Below are 24,470 nucleotides of genomic sequence, written 5' to 3' on the forward strand. Positions count from 1 at the left end.
TTTCTTTCTACCCAAAACACAGAGAGAAGTACAGTTATCTCCTTCTTTCTCTCCAAAGTCAAAAAGGCAGGAGAAAGCAACAGAGAAGATCACCTCAAGAGAAAAAAATGTAAAGAGCAGTGTCTCTACCGTTGGGGTTTGGGGTGGAGACTCTTAAAATACCCTCCCTTCTGTTTTCGGGAAGAAATTTTTAGTCTGGTTTTTGGGAGGGAGCAGTATTAGAGTAAGCCACTCTCTCTCTCTCAAGCCCCTCCTTACTTCTCACAACAAGTGATGAGTGACTGTGACTCGTCTGCCTGGGACGCAGGAAGCACTGGCTCAGTGCGGCGGCCCCACGCCGAGCCAGGCAGCAAGGGCCTCCCTCCTGTTCTCTCCAGCACCGGGCCCAAGCCAACAGCCACACAGCAAGCAGGTCATCGGCCGTCTGCTTCCCAGAGGACCAGCCAGCTCTCCCTGCCGGCTTCCCTCCTGCCATTACCGGATGGCTAGGTCAGGGTTTCTAGGGTCCAATGCATGTTTTACAGCGGGAGGTAACTGATACTTCTGAGCCCTCCCATCCTGTTTTACCAGTAATTAAGCTACCACCTATGTTGATTCCCATTTGAATCATTGCGCTATTTCTTAAATCATTTAAAACTCATAGATAGAAAGAGAAATGATAAGGCAACCCAAGCCACCACCATCTCCCAAAGGACCCTGCACAGAAGGAACCTTGGCTCAAAGTCCTACCACTCACTAGCCGTGGGAAAATCCATTCACAACTTCCTAGCCTCAGTTTCTTTATTTCTGAAAGAAATACTGTACTGTGTGGTTGTGAGGATTAGGTAAAATCAAAGACATAATCTGCCAAATTCAAGCACACTTGGATCTAAGAAGGGTATTATCCCAGAATCAGGGACACCTGATGTTCAATGATCAGACTTGCCACTTGTCCACGTATCAATTCAAATGTTGGAATTCATACAATTCATGGAATAATGGATCATGCTCAGCAGAGTGCCCACCGTTTTCTAAAAGGGAGTCATTCGGAATGATGTTTTACTTTTGTTTTTCAATTTCATTAACATTCAAGGGTCCACAACCAAGGGAGAGGAGGTTCCACTTTCTTTCCCTTCACAGAACAGCCCGAACGAAAACGTCTCACTTCTACCAAGCAGAACACGACTATCGCTCATTTTAGGCGAGGAACATATGACTCCAAATAGATGACAACTATAAAACAGCAACCTGCTAACTTTCCTTACCTGAAGACTGTTGTTAGTTAAGGCATTCAGAGAGAAGAGATTAATACGGATTGTAAAATGGTTCCATACACTGAGGTACCATGATAGACAGTGTCACCTCAGTTACAGAACAGGGAGAACCCCCACATTATCCAAACCATTGGGGGGGGGTGTGTGTACGGGTGTGTGTGTTTGTAAGAGGGGCATGAAGAAGGGACAGAGTGGAAAAAACACCACATCAATACAGAGGGTTTCTTAGTAACAAAGAAAGAACTTGTCAACATCTGTAAAAATAGCAAGGAAGGACTGAAGACTCAAAGACTTGCAGATCATACCCAACACTGAGAAACGTGCTCATAGGCTAGCCGTAGCTTCAGGCGCCAGGTCACTTGGCATGGAAGCCTTTTAAAGGCATGAAAAAGAGGGTTTTATAAAAGTTTAAAATAAGCAGGTGTGAACTACACTTCTGCTATTTAATAGCAGTGTGGTTTTGCCAAGTAATTTAATCCTGTAAGCCTCGGTTTCCAGGTCTATAAATTAAGGACAATCATACATACCTCGGAGAGTAGTTATGCAGATTTGAGATAATGTATGTATAGTGCTCATCACAGAATATGTCCCCAAAACATAATTACAATTATCATGTTTACTAGTCCAAGCATGATGGTCTATTAAATTCATAGCTACAAACTGCAATTATGGTATTGAGGCCGTTAAATTCAGACTCTTTCTCTAGGTGAACATTTTGGAGAGAGGTTCAAATCATACTTTTGACAACAACATAAAACTTTTCTAAGTTGATCCGAATGGAGTGTAAAATAAAAATCTCCATCTGAGTTGGCAGTTACTGACACGCAAACCGGAAGCTCTAGCTATGCATTTGTTAGCCTTCTTTGTATCGGTACTGAGTTTCTTTTTTTGATGATAAATTCTTGAAAGAGGGAATGAATCATCCCCAGCAGTGCTAATTCACCTGGCGTGTGCTGTCATGCCAAGTACTCAGCGGGCATCTGCGGGAAATGAAAGCCACACTGAGAGTGGCAGGCAGCCTATCGCCAAGGCGAGCCCTCCCATTACAGCCTGACCAACAGCAGTGTGGATTTGTCAGCTACATTTTCTAGAAAATCAAAGACCCACAGGGTGAGGCATTGCTAACAGAACTTTCTATCTACAAAAAGTACTCCTTGACCCCTTCTAAGTCATCCTCAGGACTCACACCAAAGATGCTGACAACTCAGAGTAAGCTGAGTACAAAACCAGTGCACAACGTCCACGAGCAAATCGGTCTCATTACAGCTTGGTTGCTCCTGATTTTTGAACTCCAGACACTTTATTTGCTATAATGGAAAACACTTTAATAGGTTCAAGGAATCAAATTCACCCTCAAAGATGGTAATTTGCCACCACTATGGTTATTTGAAAGAATGACAAGTGATTTCAACAACCGTCTAATGAATTACCCATTTGGCAGAAGACACTGTGCTAAGTACTAGGATGGATGGAGAAGGAGTTATAAGGTGACTGACATGAAGTTCATTTAAGAAAATGCAATGCAAAGGCAGTACCCCCAGAACACAAGCAATTAACTTGGCTGATGCACTGTAGGAGAAGAATCTGGATGTGTGAATCCTGGCTAAGATTGTTAAAAACCCAGTATTTCTTAATCGTACTTCATATACAATGTTAAGATCCTACAACAGTCATGCAAAAACCTGGCTGAAAAGAATACACTCCTTTCTGAATGCATGCTTCTTCATCTTCTAGGGCGAGGCCAAGCCTCCCCAACATGGAAGGAAACTGGCAGGCATCAAAATCATTTGAGAGCTGAGATGCTAGAGGATGGCACTTGCACCAAGGCTGCGGAAGTGGGTAAAGCTCTGGTACAGCAAGACATGACTGTTTTGCATTCCTAGCCTCTTTTCTACCAAGGAGTTAGTAATGAAGGGGGGCCTGGGTTTCCTCTGTGAGAGACAGTGTCCTACAATCATTAAAAACATGTGCTTTGCAGTCACACAGAACTGTATTCCCCAATCTACCCTGAAGACCTTGAGCATGTTATTTAATTTCTCTAAGCCCCAGTTTCTTCATCAATAGAATGGGAATAATAGTAGCACTACCACTTACTGTTGTCACATGGGTTAGAGACATAATGCCCGCAAACAGTTTAATAAAGCTCATGGCAAATAATAAATGCTCATGAAATGTTGTTATTGGAAGAAGTACGCTATTCGCAGTTTTCGAAGGCAAAGCAAGTACCAGGGCAACGTTAACAACAAAAAAGGAGGTATCCTTGTAAGCTCAAAAATGTCTGGCCCATTTCACTAGAAGACCAGAGGAAGGCTTGGGGTCAAGTTTCATTTAGTAGTAAAGCACAAATTGCGCCTATATCTGTGCACATATCTTGGGATATAAAGTGTGAGCGGCGGCAGCAAGCAGAGGCTTGTTGGTCAGTGTTAAAAATCAGAAATGTTCATACCAGCCACACAGAAACAAAATGGAATCACTTGCTCGAGATTCCCTGGCTAATAAATGGCAGATCTGGGACTCAAATCCAGACAGCCCGGCTTCAGTCCTTGTTCTTAGCCTACAGCACAGTGATGAGTCTCCTCAGCAAACGAGGAAGAGCAGTAACTGAAGACTGAGCAAGTCACAGGGCACAAGCGGGCCACAAAAAGGCAAGAAACCCTCTAAAGATGACAGAAGAAAACAAGGAAATGATGGAAATGACACAAAAGAGCAGTTAATGGGGCCAAAGTGTAAACGGACCCAAACCACTAATGATTCTAAATTAGACTCTAAAAACACAGTCATAGCAAGAATCCTAAAAGGATGGCACTGGGAAAGTGACCTAGTGTTGGAATTCAGCGCTTGCTTAAGAACAACAGTGACCAGGAGACACAAAAGCTGAGAAGTCCCCTCTTAGGTCCTTTATATAAGCCACACTCTGACCTAGAAACACCTGCCAGGGAGCATGTCACACACGCCAAACGCCAGCTGTCAAGGGAGAGCCCCAACAGCTTGAGTTACATACCAAGGTAGAGCTTCCTGCTGCCTTTTCCTTGCATTTTAACAGTGGAAAAGAGGAAGAAAGGTCACTCAGGGTTGTTGAATTCTCTGCCGGTCAGAAGGAAGGAGTCACACCCCTAGTTAAGCAGGACAATGCACAGGAGGAGAGGAGAGACAAAGAGAAGACACATTCCTGGCCAGCCTCAAATGTGGCAGACCCTAAAACAGCCCCCATGACCCCCATCTCTTGTCATCCACACCTGAACCCCCTTCCCTGGACTGGGGGTGGGACCTGTGATCTGCCTATAACCAAATATGACAAAAATGACAGAACATATGTGGTTATATCACATAAGACTGTAACGTCCATTCTGCTACAAGGTTCTCTCCCTTGCTGGCTTCCAAGTGGTAAGCTGCCTATAGAGAGAGGAAGGGAAGAGTAGCCTCCAGCTGACAGTTAACAAAAACCTGAATTTGGCCAACAATCACACGTGCTTAGAAGAAAATCCTTCCCCATTCAAGCCTCAGATGAGACAACAGCCTGGCTGACACTTTGACTGCAGCCTTATAAAACACCTATTTAATCATGACCAGACACTTGACCCACTGAAACTGCGAGATAGTCTGTGCACTGATTAAGCCACTAAGTTGGAAATGACACTGTTATGCAGCTGCAGATAACCAATACAGACGGGAAGTAAGGTTCAAGTTCCTCATGGGACCACAAGCCCTTTGGAGAGAGGACGGGAAAGAAGAGGGAGGCCCAGGGCCAGGGCCTGGGAGAGTGATCCTGCCCTCACATTGGCATGGGTCCTCCTATTTCACTATCCCTGACTCACATCCTCAGTTTCCTCTCTTACCACACACATCCTGTCACCCTAGTCTTGCCATTTGGAATGACAAAGTGGGTCATAATTACCAAGGAGATAACAATCTTATAAATGGTGATCAGGTTCCCTGGCTGGCCTGCAAGGCTATTTAACATGCCAAACACTGACATATTTAAAACAGCAGGAGGATTTTAGCTATACTCTGACCCTACCCATCATAAAATAATTTTAACAAAAGAGTGTTTTAAATGTGATATAATGGACTTAAATACTTTATAAAACCCATGTTTGGAGAGACAAGTTAGAGACTTTCTGTATTAGTGGTTTATGAACAAAACAGAAATTCAGACATTTAAAGTTCCGTCTAAATTTTGCTAATAAGGGTATAGCTCAGTGGTGGAGTGTGTGCCTAGCATACACAAGGTCCTGGGTTCATCCCTAGTACCTCCATTAAAATAAAGAAAGAAACAAACAAATAAATCCAATTACCTCCCCCTCACAAAAAAAAAAAAAGAAAAAACATATATTCTGTTTTTTTTTTTTTCAAACACATACATTCTGAAATCTTCTAAGCAAGTACTGCCAGCTTCTACAAATTAATTCAATGCACAATTTTCAAGCAGAGCATAAGACACACTGAGCCAGAGACCTCTTACCTCAGCAGGCCATCTTGCTACAAGCAGAAAACTAGAGGGGAAATCCTACAGCCACATCATTTAAAAGATGAAAAAATCTTCATTCATCTTCCTGTCCTGGCCTCTTGGTTGGCAGAAGATGACACACAGACCCAGAGACTCGGCACCCTGCTCAGGGTCACCCAGCAGCACAGCCTAGGCCTCTCGTTGCCCAGGCTTCTCTACGCTCCGTCTACCCAGCTGGAGCTTCGGCACCAGACAGAATGACATCAGTGGTATCATATACTCCATGAGGAAAAAAATGGAACTACTTGTAAAAACTAAGCTCTGTGGCAAGATGAAAGAATAATACTGAATATAACATTCATATTACACATTCAATCCATTTTCAAAAGCAACACACAGTATTTTCTACATAAACTGAGATGCCCCTAAAATAGGCCGCCTTTCTCATGAATGACCTGCTTCTTTTTTTTTTTTAATGAATGTTAAGTAGGGAGGAAAATCAAAAGAGACATAGAACAAACACTTGTGCAAGTGTTCTACTGCTTTACAAATCCCCACTCCTCAGTTCACTGATGCATTACACGTGTGCTTTGGCATAGTAGGTGCTGTCCATCAGGAGCCTGTCTGGACATAAACAAATAATGTCCACTCACATTTTCGGCAGAAGTAACCACATCTAAACAAGTAACCACTGCAGAGAGAAAGATTTCCAGCACGTGTTTTGGTAGGCTATTAGGACCACAGAGTCCAGCGCCCTTTTCACCTAGAAACTTCCATATTTAAAATAAAAATCAACTTGTTTTTCTCTGTAATAATACTGCTTTTACGGCAGCAATGGGAGTTACTAAAACAAAGGGGTTAAACACCTCCAGGTCGGATCCTTCCAGAACTCCCATTCTGGAACACTCTCAGCAGCCTAAAAGAAGTGGTCTTTCACTCAGCGTTCTCCTTCCTAACCTGTTCCTTAGTACCAAGAATAAATATATGTTTAAAACACACCAAAAAGAAATAGGGCTTATTTTCTCCCACGTAGCCAGAGGTTTTCTCTCCTCAACATGAACTTATACCTCTACAGGCATTACCCCCACTAGGACAGGATTTAACCCTCCCACGTTTTAAACACATCTGAACGCTTTGACATAGTATTACAAATACTGATATTGCTAAAGGTAAAAACAGGCAAACTGTTTACCACATGCCAGGCTCTGTACTAAATGTTTCCCGTGTACTAATTCATTTAATTTTGACAGTAGCGCTATGAGACATGTTACTATCATTATGCTAGTTTTACAGAAGATGAAACTGTGGTAGAGTTACTGAGAAGGCAGCCACACTTACTCATGCACCACATCCATTCAACAAAGCAGGAAACTTCCACTCCCCCTGCCTCATTTCCATTTAGAAGACTTTCCATTAGCCCAACAGCCCAGGCTTCTCCCAACCTCCTCCCTGGGAGAGGAGTGAATTATTCAAATGGTTGGGAGAAGGTCCTGGACAACTTGGCCCATACTCTCCAGAGTTCCTTCCTTTGCACAATTGGCCTGCTCACAGAGGGGGCAGACCAGGCTGCTCCCTCCCACACTATGAGGGGGAACTTGGTCTCACTGGAGCATGAAATACCAGAAAACCCACTTGGCCACAGTCCTCTAATCAGCTTGGCTCCTAGTAAATCTCTGCATGTCTGACTCCCACTGGTCTGCCCGCTGGTCCCGAAACTGGGTGAGAAAGAAGAGTCTTGGTCAACTGTCCACCTTCTCAAGCCCTGGCCCAAGTTTTAAAACAGAAATAGATGGCAAGATCTTTGTGACAAAGGTAAATATTTCTTTTACAAGAGAAGAAACCATACTCAAAGAGATACAAGGACATAACACAGTTTGACAAGGCATCTGCAGAAAGGGTCATTAGTGAACCTGTTTCTCTAACTCACTGTCAGGCGGCATCTAACAGGCAAGTCTGTTCCTCTACTTTATTCTCCGTGTTGGACCTCAAACCACCATCTCCTATCTAGACAAATAAAATGCACACAGCTAACCTTTTCTACTGCTGTACCCTAATTTCAGGTCGTGGGAGATTTCTTAGTATCTGTAGCCACATTATTTCCACAAAACAGGCAATACATTTCAATAGTATATAGTATCTTCAGCCTGGCCAAGTCCGTATTTTCATCAGCTGCATGATAATTCTACCATAGAAAGTACTGTGACAAAAATACTCCCCACCTCCTCTATCATCCAAGAATAAAAATGTCTCTAATTTCTAGAGTTATCATATGACCTTTCCTTTAATCTCAAAATGCAGTGCTTCTGATTTTAAAAATAAATTTTCAAGGCTTTCATTCAGTAATATTGATTTTTCTGACTATAGAAAGATTTTAATGCAGATAATTTGAGCTTCATGCTTTCCTACTCAGATTGTATTTAATATGAATAGTTTCTTTAGTGTTATCTAAGCAAAAATTTCAAAATAAAAAACAGACCACATTTATTCCACAGTAAATTTAAAAGCAAAATTAACTTTTTCACAAATGCACATAAGTGAAGGAAGTCAGTCATCCAGCACCGTCAACTTCACCAAAAAGAACAAATAATGATACAGAGGCACTTACATGCCTTGATCCTTGCAACATCCCCAATGCAGGCGAGGCAGATATGGCATTATCCTCGTGCTCAGAAAAAGAACCTGAGGTTCAGAGAAGTACAATTACATGCCCAAATGAACCTACTTTCTAAGTGGCAGGCCTCAATTTTAAACACAATTTTTTTCTATTTAAACACAAAGCCAATGTTTGTGCTTTTCCTTTTCTAGGCCACCATGAAGCAAGAAGTAATGGGAAAACCCTCTGAGAATGAGCAGTGGTCTAAATTTAACTGGAGAGAAGCTGAAAACAAAGACTGATCATGACGTAGTGTGATATGAAGCACGGTGACGTGTCAGCCTCCCTGACAGCTCCTCCACCTGGAAAACTCCCCCTGACTTTTCCTGTCCCATTGTCCTGCCTGACTCTTCCTCCTCATTTAGGTATCAATTTAAACATCTTTTCCTCAGAAGCTTTTCTCAAACATGCTATGTGAGGTCAAGATGTAATAGGGAAGAATAAGTCTGACTTCATATTGGATCTGTTTCAACCTTTTAACTTTTGTATTCCATTGCTTTTGCTACAAGTTAATCATTAAAGGAATGTTGTCTATAAGCTTAAATTATACATAATGGCCCATCTCTGAGAACTGTGCCTCCCAGGTAATGAGCGTTAAGCTAAAATACCTTTGTTTAGCTCACAGGACACATCCTGACCAGGCCCATCTGTGAATGACCACAGGAAGGAAGAAATTACATCCCCTCCAAAGGCTGACTGGAACCAGAAACTCCCTCCCCTTTTAGTATAAAAGAAGCCTAAAGTCTAACTCAGCCAAGATGGTTCTTTGGGACACAAGTCCGCCATCTTCTTCATCTGCTGGCTTTCTGAAAAAAGTCACTATTCCTTGCCCCCACAACTCATCTCTCGACTTACTGGCCTGTCATGCAGCAAGGAGTACGAGCTTGGACTCGGTGACAGTGACAACTGTTATATATTTCTATGATATTGAACTTACTCACTACTCTCAGCAGACTTATAATTCCTTCCTAGCTCAACGTCTGCTTCCCTTCTAGACTAAACTCTGGAAAGCTGCCTTGTTCAACACCCAGGTCCAGTGATGGCAATGAGAGCTTGATTAAATAGAAGGCTTTGGTGTTTCAAAATTTACTCTGCACTGACTGACTAAACTTACAGCTGATGATGATCAGCAAAGCGTGGTTTTGCAGGGCAACTTTGGGGCTTTTCCAGCCTCTACAACGTATGATGTGATACAGCCGAAGAGGGAAGCAAACTGCCCCTACAATTAAACAGAATAAGGGCAAGCCTCCCATTCTTAGGTTTGTTAAAATAGAAGCTACAAAGAAGTTTCTCTCATGTTCATCAGTTGAAAAAAAAAAAAAAAAAGCAAATGTGGTTTTAGCTAATGATAAAATTTTCATTATCCTAGGCCTTATATTCAAAGATGCTTAGCTGGATAGACTTAAAATCAGTATCTGTACAATTTCTTTTTGTTTAAATAAATACACACAGCTTATATAAAAGCACAAACATTCACATACCTATAGAACTGCTTGAATAACTTAGGCGGAAAACAGATTATAACATAGAGTATGATCCACTTTTATAAATTGAAATAGGAAACTAACTAAAAGGATGTATGCCCCACCCAAGTGGCTGTACCTGCATAGGAAATTTGGGTTAGTTTATTTTTTTCCTTTTTATTTATCAGTATTTTCTTCTTTTTATATAATGACCACATACTTTTTAAAGAGTTTTAAAAAATTGTTTCAAACAAAAATCTCTGCTGATTAAGCAATACTTCAAAGCAATTTAAAAGAAATATTATACACAGGAAACATGTGAGACAGGGCAATGCTGTTATTATTTAACATAGCTTTCCTGACAGAGTTAAAAAAAAAAATTCTGACCTCCTTAAATATTCACCCATTCCTGCCAATATCATAATGATGATACCTCTTACCATAGTGAGCATCTGCAGACAAAAGCAAAATGTACCACTGCTGAGGGTGTTAATTTCAGTTTCTAACTACATCCTTACTTTTCCTGGAGCAATGATATATTTTAAGTTGGCCTAATTTCTTTCTGGTCTTGGAATCTGAGAACTGCCCTAACTTACCTAGCTGATTTTAGTGACCAAAATGCATTATGGGGAGATAAGAAACTTCAAAAATGAGATCTCCTCTCTTAAAGGTTATTGATATAGGTCAGAAATTGGCAACCAGACATTAGGAATGCTGAAGTAGTTACCTGAAATTTATTTCCAATGCTTACACTAGAGTCTTTAAATACATACACTAACTATGTTAAATTAAAATTCTTGTGGTTACTTAATGTTAGTCTGTACTTAAATCAGAATGATTACCAAATTTCCTGTCTTTGAATGTGTTTTAATATCTTATATTTCTTTTCATAAACACTACTTATTTCATAAATATTGTCTTGTGTCTAAACAATGTTCTATTGGCCAGTAACAAAAGTTTAATTTATTATGCATGACTTGAAGGTATTTTTAAACTCCAAATGAAAATGAGTTTTAACACCTCTTAACAAATGACTGAAATAAACCACACAAAACAAATTCTATAACAGATTAGCTTTCTGATGGCAAAACTGCCCTCCATCCAACTACAATTATAAACTGTGGACAAATACAAAAAGCAGCTTTGAAGGTACTGGAAAATAACCAAGAGCAGGCAAAAAATGGATCATCTACAGACCTTAAGTAAGGGAAACACACTGGATGATAATTTTCATTTGTCTAGTTTGGCTATGCTGCAGCAGATGGAACTCAAGCGGCAAACCACAGTCTCACTGGTCAGAATATGGGCTTGCCACGGTAGCTGAGAGATGAGAAGAAAAAACCCCCAAATGAGGAAGTCATGGAGGATAAAGCCCCAAATTTGCAAATAAATTCTGCACTTGTTAGCTAAATCCAGAACTACAAGACTCCAAGGATCCCAGAGGAGAAAAAGAACAGTTGAAAAGTTTTTAGAAAGCTGACAGATTCCAACAGCTTCCCACCTTAGAGGAGTTTAAAGCTCAAGATATGCCAGGTTCCAGGGGCCTGGTCAAGGCCTCAGACTTTCCTGGGAAACCGCAGATGTACCGTGGCTTAAGGAATAAAGAACATTTACCCGGACTAGAGGATATTTCCTGGGAAATAAAGGAAAAATGGAAATAGCTAGCATAAAAATGAGCCTACATAATGTTCAAGATGATTCACAATTTAATTGCTTGTTTGAACAAAGTTCAATTCTCCTTGGGGAAACATAACAGAACCCCAAGTCTTCACAATGTAGCATCTGCCAAGTCTAGCATACAATTAAAAACTAATAGACATGTGAAGCAAATGGAAAATGCAACTCCACAGCTAAAGATAAATCAGTGCACAGAAACAGATGTACAAATAATCCAGAAAATGGAATTAGATGACAAGGACTTTAACAATCTTAAACATATTAAAAGAATCTGCAGAGAAAGATCGATATAATGGGTAAAGTAATAGGAAATTTGAGACCTATAGAAACTGTTAAAAAAAAAAAGGAAATTTTAGAACTTAAAACTATAATATCTGAAATTTAAAAACATAGCAGATTAGATTCATAGCAGATTGGACACAATAGTGGAAAAGGACTGGTGAACTCTAAGATATGTCAGTATAAAGAATCCAGGCTGAAGCACAGAGAAGAAAACGATGTTTTAAAAAGAGCCTCAATGACCTGTGGGGGGCAGTATCAGGTACTCTAATTTACATATTAAAGAAGAGTAGAGAGAATGGGGCAGAAAAACATGTGTAAAGAAACAAAGGCCAGAAATTTTCAAAATGGAGCAAAAATAGGAATACATCAAAGCAGAAAATTCAGCCACAAGAAAATCCCATCTAGCTGTGAAAACCAAAGAAAACAACAAGAACAAAATCTTAGAAGCATCCAGACAAGAAAAGATATATTACACATGTGAGAACAAAAATCCGAAAGATGGCAGACATCTTATCAGAAACAGGAGGCCCAAAGACAATAAACAACATCTTTAAATCACTGAAAGAAAAGGAGGGAAAAAAAAAAACCTGTCAACCTAGAATTCTATATGCAACAAAGTTATCTTTTAAAAATAAAGTAAAAATTAAAAATCTCCATATAAATAAAGACTGAGAGGATATGTTGCCAATAGGCCTACATTGCAAGAGATACTAAAGGAAGCTCTCCAAGCTGAAGAGAAGTGATACCAGATGTAAAATTTAATCTACAGAAAGGAATGAAGAACCTTGGAAATAGTAAATGTGTAGGTAAACGTGAAAGACTATTTCTCTTAATTTCCTTAAGATATATTTATTAGAGATACTGCATTAAATATAGTGTGTATATAAATATTTTACATACACAATATATACTGTATTAAAAACATAACACTATCTTGTATGCTTTGCAACATATATGGATATAAAATGTATGAAGACAACAGTGCAATGGATGGTGGGGGCAAATGAAACCATATGGTTATAGGTTTCTTATATTTTTATACAAAGTAGTAAAATATTTATTCATAAAAGACTTTTTATTAAGGATAAATATTATCATCGGCAAAGAAACTAGAAAAATAATGCAACAAGGTGTAGCTGGAAGTCTAAGAGAAATTAAAACGTGATACTAAAATATATTCAACTAAACAAAGAGAAGGAAGAAAAAGAGATATAGGATCCAAAAAATGTCTAATAAAAGATGGGACAAATAGGAAAGAACAAAACGGTAGCCATAAAACCAACCATATCAATAATTACAGTAAGTAGACATGCCAATGAAAAGGCAGAGACTGTCAGAATACATTAAAAAGTAATACCCAACTACATACCACCTACAACAGATGCACTTTAAATGCAAAGACACAGACAGATAAACAGGTAGCAAAGAATATTCCCACATGACCTTAATGTAAAAACTAGACAAAGACATCAAAACTATACACCTATAACAGCCAGAAAACACACATTCAAAAATCCTCGACAAAATACAGTAATGGTGTAAGGAAATATGAATACAACAGTGCAGTAGAACAGAGGTCAGAGATAGATGTATGCATATATGGTCAACTGATTTTTTTTTCTTAACCAAGATGCCAAAATAATTCAGTGGGTTATAAACATGGTCTTTTCAACAAATCAGACAGGAACAAATCGATAGCCATATGGAAAGAAGAATGAATCCCGACCTCTATGCCTCATATAGAATTAACTGTAAAAGCTAAAACGATAAAGCAGAAAAACACAGGAGAATGTGTTTGTGACCACGAAGTAGGTGAAGCACTATGGATAAAAGAAAAAACTTACAAATTCAACGTCATCAAAATTAAAACTTGTGCTTTCTGAAAGATACAATCAAGAAAATGAAAAGACAACCACCACCTGGAAAATCTTTACAAGACATTATCTGACAAAGGACATGTATCGAGAATACATACAGAACGACTATACTTCAGGAATTGAAAAGCATGAAGAGTCAAGACTGAAAAGGTCACACAACACAATTTTTAAAGTAGCAAACGACTTGATTAGATACTTCATAAAAGAAGACACAAGAAATAGCCAGTAACTACGTGAAAATTTTTTCAACACCATTATCATAAAGGAAATCACAGGAAACCACAAGAGACCACATAACACCCTCTAGAACACTAATACTGAAAAGACTGACAACAATAGCAAGTGTTGGCAGAGGTTCGGACCACACTGGAGATTCTCATCCACTGCTGATGGGAATCTTTAATTACATAATCCCTTAAGGGAAATGCTTGACAATTTTTTATGAAATTAAATATACACTTATCCAGTGATGCACTTTCAGTTATATATCCAAAATAAATGAAAACATATGTCCACAAAGAGACTTGCATAATTATGTTCACAGTAGTTATATTCATAATAGCCAAAAATTGTAACCACCCAAATGTCCATCAATAGGTGAGTGGATAACGTCATACAATGGAGTACTACTCAGCAACATGGAGAAACCACCTATTGATACATATAACATGTATGAGTCTCAAAAACTGACCATTAAGTGAAGCAAAAGAAGCCAGACACACGAGTACATTCTGTAAAACTCTGTGAAGTTCTGGAAGAGGCCAAACTAAGCTGTGTTGATAGAAATCATATTACTGTTTACTTCTGGGGTGGGACAACTGACTGGAAATAGCACGAGAGAATTTTCTGGGTGATGGAAATGTTCTATATCATGAGACAGTTGTTAGTTTACTGGACTGTTCACTTAAAATTTGTACACTGTATAGTATACTAATATAAAATTATACCCAAGTTAAAAGAGAATTCACACAAAAAATTCCTTTGAATTAGTTCTGAAGGAGATGTGGTCTCTCACAGGTCAGAACGATTTCTTTTCTTATTACCTTGGGGGACAACTTCTAAAGCCTCAAAAACAGAAAGAAGATGTATGTATTTAGTTAGTCATGCCATTTTTGACATATACACCCAAACAAAGCAAAAGAAAAAAAAAAAGTATTATCTAACTCCTATCAAAAGACTCTCTTCAACATTGGTTCCAACGAAGAGGAATTAAAAGCAATCTGCCCTTTAGGCTTTATGTAATTTAATTTATCCTATTAACAGTTTAAACTTTACTTTTAACAACACAACAGGGAAAGAACTGAAAAAATAAACTATAAAACATAAATCCAAATGTTCTAATATCTTACTCATTCTAAACCGCTTATTAAATTCCTACTGTATTCTAGGCTAGATATTCATTAGGGAAATGAAAATAAAAAACTTATACCTTATTGTTGAAGAGTTCTCAGTCTGATGGACGAGATATAACTAAATTACCATAAAGTGTAAGTAAATAAATGTTCTTAAATATAAATTGGTAAAGACCTCATTAGGGGAAAAATATATCATTTCTTTTCCCTCTAAAACCATAGTATTTAATATTGATCAATAATATGTAAGAAGTAAATATAATAAATTCAATTATTTCTTTTGAAGAATGAAATAATTTTAAGGGGAAAAAAAACCTCAGCAACTAATTCCATATAACTATGTTTCTTAACTCAAGAAAAAATAACCTACATATTTTTAAAAGAAAATTATACCCACAACACAGAAGTTCAGGTAACTACGTCTTGTACTACTTGCCCACATCCTCCATCCCAACCATAGGTGGTTTGCCTGGGGTCGGTTCCTATGCGAGGTAAATCTAAAGACTGGTCAGGCTATGCCTCAAAAGGAAGAGATGGGCTGGGTCAAGTCTTACTCTCAGGACTCTAACTGTGATAACAAATCCCTGAGCCTATTTTTGTCCCCTGCATTGAAACTATCCACGTCAAAATCAGCAATGACCTCCAACATCCCTAAAGCCAATGGTTCTCGATACTCATTTAATATGACCTGCCAGCAGCAAGTGACACTGCTGGCCGCCTGCTTCTGCTTGAAATGCTTTCTTCACTTGGCCCCCAGAGCACCATGCCCTCTTCGGACTGTCCGCCTTCCTTCCAGCAGTTTCTTCTCACTCTCCCTGTGGGTTCTTCCTGATCTCTGCAAGGATCCAAATGTTCGCTCCGTTCTCAGACCTCTTCCCTATTCTCACTGACTCTCTAAGGCAGCCGTCCTCAAACATTTTGGTCTCAGGACCACTTTAACACTTTTAAAAATGAATAAGGAACTCAAAAATGCTTTATTTATGAGGGTTATATCTTTAGATAATTACTATATTAGAAAACTGAGAAAAGTTTTAAATATTTATTAATTCATCTAAAAGCAACTATAAGTTCATTATGTATCAAAGTAAATAATGCATTTTAATGAAAAATACATTCTCCAAAATAGAAAATCCATGTATTAGTAAGAAGAATAGCATCATTTCCCATTTTTGAAAATCTCTCTAAACGTAGCTGAACAGAAAATAACAGATGCCTGTATCTGTGTCTGCGTTTATTCTGCCGTGATGCCACACATAGCCTCTGGAAAACACGACTGCACTGTATGACTTAGTATTATTATAAAGAGTTTTTACTCTGCAGATACCCCTGCAAAGGTCCAAAGAATCCATGGGTCCCCACTATACGCTGAGAACTACTTTGGGTGATCTCATCCAATCCCATAGTGTTAAATACCTCTCTTCTAGGACAACTCTCAAACAAAAAGATACCACTGTGCTGGACTCTCTTGAACTCCAGGTTCAAACACGGACTAACTGCCTACTCATTGTTCCCATTAGATAGCTAACAGGTACCTATTTTAACTAATAAATACTTTACTCCCCACCCACCCCACAACCCCAACACTTTCTTCCTGCACCTTCCCTCCATCTCAGTAAATAATAACTAACTTACCGGCAGCTCAGGTCAAAATCTGGAATGCCTCTCTTTTTGTCAAGTCCACGTCTAACCTATGTACCAATTCTGTGAGCTCCCCTCAGGAATGTACCTGGAATCCCACCACTTCTCATCCCTCCACGATTCCTTCCACCCTAGTCCAAGCTTACTTACCTTGGCCTAGACCTTGGCAATAGCCTCCCAGCCAGCCCCCGTGAATCCTCTTGTGTCCCCTCTAGCATAATCTTCACATAGAGACCAGGGGGGTTTAAAGCATAAGTCAGAACACATCACTTCTCAGCTTAAGACCTTAGGTACTTTCTCACCTCACTCAGAGCAAAAGCTAGAGTCTTCATCATGGCCTACGTGATCTGGCCCCCGAGGACCTCTCCAAACTCTCCTGAAACCCTCCCCTCGGCTGTCGCTCACACACTCTCCCCTCAGGGTCTTTGCAATTGCAGTCTCTCCTGCCTGAGCCCCGCTGCCCTCAGATATCCTCGCTCAATCAGCACTCAACACGCCCCATCAAAGACACCATCCTCACCATCTCCCCATGCCCTTTTTCCCTGCTTTATTTTTCCTTCCTAAAACTTGTCATTACCTAACATGCCTGTCTGTTCTTTGTTGGTTCTCCCCGATGCAGCACAATGAGAACAGGGATTCTCGTTCAACGCTGTATCCCGGCACCTAGAACAGTGCCTACGAGGTAGCAGGTGCTCAATGCGTTTTGTTTGAGTGGATGAACAGAGATGTCAACCCGCGTAGCGGGGGGAGTTGATGGTGAAAGTGGTGAGGGAGTGTGGCCAGGAGAGCCATGGGCAAAGCAGCACTTTGAAGTAAGTGTGAAAAGAGCCACACCACCAAATAAAGGCTGTGAATAAAAGGCGATGAGACCACTGTCAGACAGCACGGCTCCCGAGGCCAGAGAACTGAATGCTTACCGAACATTTAGTTATTTCAAATAGCAGCTCTTAAAATCCTCCTGAAATACAAAAACACCTTTGGAACAAGAATGTTTCCCTTAAATACTACCTGAATCAATCCAGTAGAGTCTTATGCTCTTTACGGACACAAATCTCTTCCTATGCAAGAAAGAATGAATAGCCCATACAAAGGAGAACGCCTAGTCTACTTAGTCTACTCGCCAAACTTTCAGGCTACCCCCAGCTCTTCAGTCATCCTCACAAACTGGCTCCCAGAGGGAGACCACACTATAAAAGCTAGGATTAAACTAGGTTCTTATCACCACTGAAATTCAGTGAGTCCAACTAGAAACACCCATAGCAAATCTCCTTGGGCCAGGATTCTAAGAATAAGTGTCAGGGTTACTTCATCGTAATTAATATCAAAATCATAGTACCATAAGCAGTACATTGGTTAACAAATATTTTATCCAAAAAGAATTTTTTAAAAATTTGTCTCTTCATTCTGACCAAGAATGAAAAGTAGCACATGTGAACTCAAATTGCAACAAGTACCCCAAAATTTAGTTGGCTGGTGCAGAACGACAGTAGTGACCAGTCATTTGCTATCCTTCCTGAGGGGATGGGAGACAAGTGGGGGAAAGGTGCCCAGTACAAGGCAATTCCCCACCACGTAAGCCTTTGGGTTCACCCACGTGGTACCTTCACTTAACCTGCTACCAATGTCATGTTTTCCTTAATCAGACAAAAAATGACACTGTACACCATGATCCTAGTGAACTACCCTTTCACAGGCTCTACCTACACACCAAAAACAACGCTTCTAAGCTGCGCCATGTGTCAGTTTCTACACCATTAGGAGGGTACTCGTTGGAAATCTCACAAATAACCAAGAAGAGGGGGAGTTTTAAAGCAAAACAAGAAAAACAAATTTCAAAGAAACAAAAGGAAAAACAGAAAGGGTAGTTCACTAAAAGTTTTTTCTTAACCTTCTGAAGAGATTTGGGGAAGGAGTTATAATCTTAAGGTTCTTCTAGCTGAGCAGAGAAAATTAATCTATCTGTTGACCTATCTATTACTTTTGCTTGAGAGTAGATACGGTTAAATCTTCAGTGCTCATGATGTGTAACACACTTTGTTAGGAGCTGGAAAGCTTCCTAAGATGAATAAAAATTTCCTTTTAGAGTTGCCCAGGGTAGTGGAGAGAGTGCGGGCTTTGCCTATGACAGATCTGGGTTTGAACCAGGGACCCAAGGCTTTTGAACTGTGTTGCCCTGGGCAAGGCTGAGTTTTGGTTCCCTGGATTTGAAATAAAGAAAGCATCCAGGCCTTTGGACTTACGGTCTTCTTGCCTGGGATGTTCTTGCCCCAGATTGCGCAGACTCATCCCCTCCCCTCCTTCAAGCCCTTACTTGGCTGGTACCTTCTCACTGAGGCCTTCCCTGTTCTCCCTACTTTGTGTTACAGGAAACACGTCACACACACACACACACTCTCTTACTCTCTCTCTCACCCAATTTGTACTCACACTCCCACCCACTTCTCTGCTTTAGTTTTTGCCAGACCCTGACCACCATGCAGCACACGTGGATTTGCTCATTCATCTAGTTTATCCTCCTTCTCCCACTAGGCTGTAAGCTCCACAATGCAGGTTTGGGGTTTGTTTGGGTTTTCCCCCCTTGTTCCCTACCTTAGAACATAAAGGTAACACCAAAAACTTGCTGTGTAAAGGAAGCTCATGGCGGTCCCTGCAAAGTGCTGGGGTTCTAATTAGAGACCATGTAAATAAAGACCTTATGATATAAGGCACCCAGTAAACAGTAGATGTTATTATCTTTAGAAGAGACTATCTGAAATCGTTAATAGAATTTTTTTTTAAATAATGAGAATAATATTAGAGGTGGCCCAGGACAGCTAATCACTAAGTAGCAGAAGAATGGGAAAAAAAAAAAAAAAAGTAACTACTTTACATCCACAGAAGTGAGACGATTCTGAATTATTCCACAGGGTGAGACTAAGAAATTTACATATTTCTGTACAGAAACCAAAAGTTGAAGAGGGGAGTGAGTTGGAAAACAGATTCTCGGTTACAAATACACATTATTCACATGTTCTTCAACCAAACAGGGCCCAATTACCGAAAAAAGACAACGAAAGTTTTAGTTTTAATTTGATTATTCACTCTGACAGAACAGAAAAGCAACAGAATGTGATAATGGCAGGACAAAACTCATGCTTTCTAATATTTTTCTTTTTTGGGGGGTTGGGGGAGTGATTAGATTTATTTATTTATTTATCTTCTGAGGAGGTACTGGGGATTGAACCCAGGGCCTTGTACGTGCTAAGCATGCACTCTACCACTTGAGCTACAAACATTTTTCTTAACCATTGCTCTTCCAACTGTGTGGAAGGTTAAAAGTGATTGTAATAATTAACATTTTCCATCAAATATTTTGAAAGAAAAAGAGTTTGTAAATGAACTATTCCTTATATAATCTTTGTTTCTATTATGGCTTATTTCCTATTTTAATACAGACAGAAATAAATATATACAGTCAAAAAATACTCAGCATATCTTTGAATGTGATATTAAAAAATCATCAAAAGAGTGCCCCAAGATTCAAAACTCTTGCATAAAAGAGAAAAAGACTTATTCATGTCAAGAAAGCTTTCTTCATTTTACTAAAGGATTTAAGATCTCCTTTAAAATTAGTGAAATTTCCTCATCAAACTAAATTTATTCAATTTATTAAAAATATCATTGATATAATTTTCAGAAATGTACTCACTGCTGAAAACTATAACTAATAAGAAAAAGAAAACATAGGTATAAGTGTATGTTCTCATATTTTGAACAAAAAATAATAAACAGTAGATGATCTGGATTAAATAGTTTAAAAGTCTGAAAATATTCAGAATGTGGGATGCAAACCATTTTCCTCTTCTTAGAAACTATTTCCACCAATGCCAATTCAAAGCAAACAGTACAAATTTTAAAAACAAACAGTCATTTTTTCATGATTAAATGTGAAGATGTTTAGCTAACACATTTTACAAAATGAAAACTTCCAAACACAGCTACTCAAAAAAATATCATAATAAATAAACTTCTCTAAGCCCTTCAAATATTAATTTGAAAATTTCTAATCATATTATGGTCTTATGTGAGTGTGCAGCTGAGAAATCATGCTATTAATCCAGCTGGCATGCTTACCATGTTGTTTCCAATTTCTTTCATGGTATATTATTTAAAACATACTACTAATATTCACAGTCTCAAAATACATAACTGTACCAGGCCATCTCATCCCTACTCTAGTCATTGTAACTTGAGCTTTCTACCAATTTAAATCAACATTTATTTCATTTCACATTTGCTTAGCACCATACTACATGCTCAAAAAATTTACTCATTAGCTTAAGTCATGCCAAATATATGCTGTTTCCAGGAAACTGTGTCCCAACTTAGTAATGCAGATTGAGGCATGGACCAGGAATGGCTATGTGCATTACATCAGTAATCCGGATAGTGGGTCCTCCTCTGCAAAATTAATCTAACGTGAGAGTCTCAAAACAAGAAAATTAAAGTTCAAACTATAGCATGTGATCCACTTAGGGTCATGAGTGGCACATGTACAGGTTACATATTTCTATCAGATGGCAACACTTCCTGCTACTCCCCTATTTAGTGTTCAAAGAGTACAGAGTCTTTTAAATTTTCAAATCATAAAACTAATTCTGCAGGTCTGCATATTGTACATCTAAACCGTAATATTAAGAATTTCTTCTTGAGACTGAATTTCTTTTTTGTATCACTGGCATACTTTATTAATTGCAACTATTTTCACTTTCATATAAGAGTCCACTGATTCAGAATCAAATGAAATAACATTGAATAAAAGGACCAAAATATATCAGAACCTCTCAGGACACCACCAAGTGGACCCACGGCAGATACCACATAAGGAAAATATAACAAATAACCCCCATCTAGTGAGGGAGTTACTTAGGACTCAAATCTTACTTAGAAGGGTAAAATTATATGATATAATAAAATCCAGACAATTAATCAATCAAATCAGTGAACAAAAATAAACTTCATCTCAATAAACAATGTATTGCAGACATCAAGGTTTCCAGCAACTGCATATTACAAGGAATTATTCTCCACCTCATTCCTGACCTAATCCAACTGTACACAACAGACATTCAAATTAAAAGGGGAGGCTGGGCGTGTACCTAAATTTTTAATAATTTTTTGAGCTCTGCTCTAAATGTCTTCCCACCCCATCTATTAGACATACCCTACTAAAAATAAAGCAACAAAAACAGATCTTCCTTTTCTGCAGAATGACACAATAGATATCTTTTGTATCTGTTTTCCCAACTAAAATACTCCCCCAAATAAAATAACTACTCTCCCAAATAAAAATAACTAAAGAAGAAGGAAATATATCATCTATTTAGATACACCAATGAGGTGACAACAAAGTAAGAGACAGTAAAAGTAGGAATGCTGTAAAGTAAGAAAACACCAAAACCAGCACCCTGGTCACCTTGAACTTCCCTTCTGACTTCTATTATAATAATGACATACAGCAAGACAGGAGATAAAACCAGGACCACTCAAACTGGTGAGTTTAACAGATCCCTACATAAAACTGGAACTTCAGGGAACTATACCCTCAGGATATGGACGATGAGAAATAAACTTGGTCCACCAAAAGAGAAGAGAAACTGCTTTTTAACTCTGGTGACTTTTTTGGGGAGTGTGAGGCCTGACAGTGGTCTGGGTGGAAATCTCCCATGAGAATTCATAACCAACAGCTAGTACTCATGGTTTTGTGGTCTATATTCATACTGTGTGTTTCAAGGCAGCTCAAGAGGAGACTTTGAAGATTGCCTAGCTTGATGGTGCCTATAGGTACCTGGCAGAAGCAAATATAAATACTCCCTGGAAAAACCTATCTTTAATCTAGATCTTAAAGAACTCGCACATATAAAACTTTCAAGGAACATGAGCTCATAGTCAATAAATCATAAACATACAAGGAAATAAGATACTATCAATGAACACCAATAAAAACAGTAAATGAACCAGCTCTGAAAAGATTTCAGATACTAGAATTATCAGCATAAAATAAGTATATTTAATATATCTTAATAAAGAAAAGTTTGAAAAGGAGCAAAGTTTTATTTAAAAAATATTACCAAGGTGACTTGAGAAAGGACCAAAAATAATGGTTAAAAATTTTTAAGTAAGAAACTCATATTAATTCAACCAACATATATTAATTGAGTACCTCCATATTAGGTGTCATGCCTTTTTCTAAGCGCTGTCTAAATTTTTTAATTTATCATAAAAAATTAAAGTGAAATTTGAAAGTATAAAAATCTCTTTCTTATCAAGGACACTTTAAACAGCAGAACAGATACAAACTGAGAAAAGAACTGGTGAACCAGAAGACCAATGCAAAGAAAACATGCAAAGAAAATGGAATTACAACAGGAAGACAGAGAGAACAAAACTAGGAAGAGGGACATAGAATGGGAATTGAGGACATCTAACATATATCTTCTTGAATTTCCTATGGAAGAAAATAAAATAAAGGAGGAAGAGGTATTATTCTAATAAATAATAATAGAATTTTCCTAAAATATTAATCTTCAGATCCAGGAAACCCAAAGAACCTCAAGCAGAGTTTGAAAAGGAAAAAAAAAAAAAAAAGATAGAAAAAGAACTCCCTACAAACCCCAAACTACCAAAGACAAAGCAAAACCTGTAAAGCAGCTAGAAAGAGAGATGATCTATATAAACTGAACTATGAATATCAACAGGATTTAAACAGGTAAAAAAGAAAAGAAATGAGTTTTCCAGACAGCAGCTTGATCAAAGCACGAAATAAAAGGGACTAGAACGTCTGGGTGGAGGCAAAGGTCTGCACTGGGTAAAACAGGGATAAAGTTAGAGCATTACGACTGGAAAGATGGGTTGGAAGCAGATCACAGAGGGCCTCAAATGCTGAGCTAGGGAGTCTGAAGTTGCTTCTCAATCTTTTTTTTTTTTTAAATGAAGTTATTGGGTATTGAACCCAGGACTTCGTGCATGCTAAGCATGTGCTCTACCACTGAGCCACACCTTCCCTTCCCTGGTGTTCCTGAAATGAGGGGACAGTCATCCTTAAAAGCTCTAAAGAAGGGAATAAAATTATGACTGTAGCATCACAAAAACTAACCCATCAGCTAGCCCACAGGCAGAGATACCAAGGGGAAGCCTATTTTAAAAGACCAGCCTTAGGTAGTAAGAATCTCATCAGAGTGGTGATAGACACATGAAAAAAGACAAAAAGAGACACACAAAAAGAAGGACATTATAAAGGAAAAAAATCAGTAAGATTTACTGACCCACTTAACATGGGCAACAATGAGTCTGAGAAACTTAAAGAGAGAATTAGTCCGATTTCTCAACCTTTAACCCTTCTGAATAAGCAATATATCACATTTTCCTCCGGAATTGATTTGAAATTTCTGTTTATAGGCTATCGGCCATCAATTAATTATTTTTAAATTCCACTTCATAAACTATGCAAAAAGACAAGCTATCCCAGTTTCCACCACTAAATACCAGCAGCTTGAGAAACATCTTATTCCTTACTTTCTAGAGAAAACACAGTGATGACAGAGGAATCTCATCTCCTCTCAGAACTACTTAAGAGAGCTGGTGAATATAAAAATAAAAAGTGCAGGAGGTAAGTAGCCAACAAGTCACAGGTTGTGCATTTTAGAACCAATCTAGAATAATAGTCTTTCTTACCGAAGACACTCTGCCACTCTATTTTATTTTCTTCATAAGCACTTAATCTATGTCTGAAATATTCTTGCTTCTCCACCTCTGTATCGCTTGTCTCCCTGAACCACCCTGCCCCACT

General features: G+C 38.7%; 1 protein-coding gene across 16 annotated transcripts in view; it reads right to left on the reverse strand.

The window, feature by feature from the left end:
• SGMS1 (sphingomyelin synthase 1) overlaps nucleotides 1-24,470 on the reverse strand; it is a 264,875-nt gene that overhangs the window by 102,394 nt on the left and 138,011 nt on the right. The window lies entirely within an intron of this gene.

Source organism: Camelus dromedarius, chromosome 8, assembly GCF_036321535.1.
Source record: "Camelus dromedarius isolate mCamDro1 chromosome 8, mCamDro1.pat, whole genome shotgun sequence".
In the NCBI taxonomy this organism is placed as follows: domain Eukaryota; kingdom Metazoa; phylum Chordata; class Mammalia; order Artiodactyla; family Camelidae; genus Camelus; species Camelus dromedarius.